General features: G+C 33.9%; 1 long non-coding RNA gene across 1 annotated transcript; it reads right to left on the reverse strand.

Annotated features, from left to right (window-relative positions):
- Nucleotides 1-638: 638 nt before the first annotated feature.
- On the reverse strand, nucleotides 639-1,291 carry LOC135204925 (uncharacterized). The gene is made up of 2 exons (XR_010312374.1): nucleotides 1,196-1,291; nucleotides 639-800 (listed from the first exon to the last, which is right to left on the reverse strand). It is a non-coding gene; the product is annotated as an uncharacterized LOC135204925 (long non-coding RNA).
- Between the last annotated feature and the right edge of the window lie 571 nt (nucleotides 1,292-1,862).

Here is a 1,862-nt window from a genome sequence, read left to right on the forward strand (position 1 = left end):
CGAGGTAAAGGAGCCGTTGGTCTCTTCAAAAGGGGAAGAGCTGGAGTTGGGGGTGATGGTGTAGTCGGTACAGGCGATTGGAGCTTAAATAAAGACGAACGTAGTTTGTCTTGATAATTTTTCACAGGCCTCCATTCCTCCATCAGTCACTTTCGTTTTCTTCAGAACTCCATTTTATACCCTGTATTTGAAGATCCAATTCCTTCAAACGTGCCATGTTATCAGTCAACTTAGACTCAAGTGCTAGCTTATCTGAAGCTTCAAGTAAGAGGAACTGATCACGTCGATCAAACGACTCCGTAACAGACTTTCTTACAAACTTCCGAGAAGTTATTAATCTCTTCAGTTCAGTCATCTTGACTAATATATAAGTAACAATAGACCGCAGTAAAACAATAAAATGCAGTACTAATATAAACAGAAGTGTATAAACAGTAATCACAAAAGTAACTTAAAGTAAATTTTATGCAAATTATCACCATGGACCCGATACCTACCTCCGGGAAACACAGCCACCCACTCAACTTCCAGATCCTGCCACGGTCGCCATGTATAAAAATGAATTCTATACAGATTTTAATGATAAGGTAATTTATTAAATTTATAAGTTAATATAGGATATATTAAATAATAAAGTATAAGTTACAATGAATTTAATTGTAATGTATATCATTGAACCACAAAAATAGACTTCTGAATGATAAACAAACACTTGACGTGAACCATAAGGATAGGAAGTGAGTACTTGGGCTGCATCATCCGGAGGCCAATGAAATGAATCCGAAAGTATACAAACACATCTGAAATAGTGAACAAGAGGAAATCTTAAGATTTCATGTATGAACAGAATCGGACGCAACTACCCCAATGAAATAACAGCCCAAAAGTAAACAAGTAAAATGTAAAGTATATTTCTATCCCAGTAAACAAAACGTCAAAATGAGCGTAAAAACAAACAGAATTCAATACAATTAAATAGTAAATTGACTAATGAAATATAATTAAACAAAGTAACTAGAAGTATGAATAAGTATGTAATTCACTTATATGTAAGGTAAGTATAGGTAAGGTACGTATAATTTGGATAAGTATAGATAATAATACACTTATCACATAAGCATCCATTAAAGCTGCAGGAATAAAAGTAAAGATCTGGACAGTTTAAAAAACAAAGAAAAAATAGCTTTTCTCTCACCTTGTTTTTAGTGTGATTTAGGAGATAGGTAAGCGGGTTCCCCTTTGGCAGGTCCGGGTCCAATGGTAACTTGATAGAATTATTCCATATTTGCGTACCACATGACCGTGATGCAAATGATAAGATCCATATGCACTAAATCACTTCAAAGTTTAATCCACGGTAAGTATGACTGGAACTTTCTGCTGAAGACTGCTGTTGTTAAGTTCTTGACAGGTACTGCCGGTTTTCTCCGTCACTCAGTAAACAAAGAAAACATTTTCCGCATTAAAATTGGTGGTTTGTTTACGGCAATAACCATTTAAAAGGATTAGACGAGAAAAGCTATTTTATGAAAATTACGTTAATTTTTAAAAAAAAATTGACTAGTTAAGTAATTACATCAGGTAAAGTACTTTAATACTGATGCCGTAGTGATAATGCATATTTATTTTATAACTAGTAAAATTAAAGGAATTAAATAACATATTTTTCTACAAAAATCCCCCAGAGGTGAATCACCAGTGAATGAAAAAGGGTTAGAATTTTTATTAATCTATTTCGACTGGAAAAAACTCTCGAGAGTAATTACACCATTTATATAGGTCATTTATCAGATTTCTGTTTTAGAGAGGGTTATCAGATTCCTCTGACCTTTCTCGTCTTTCTTTCTCTCTCTCTCCTCGCT

This window comes from Macrobrachium nipponense, chromosome 48 (genome assembly GCF_015104395.2).
Source record: "Macrobrachium nipponense isolate FS-2020 chromosome 48, ASM1510439v2, whole genome shotgun sequence".
Classification (NCBI taxonomy): domain Eukaryota; kingdom Metazoa; phylum Arthropoda; class Malacostraca; order Decapoda; family Palaemonidae; genus Macrobrachium; species Macrobrachium nipponense.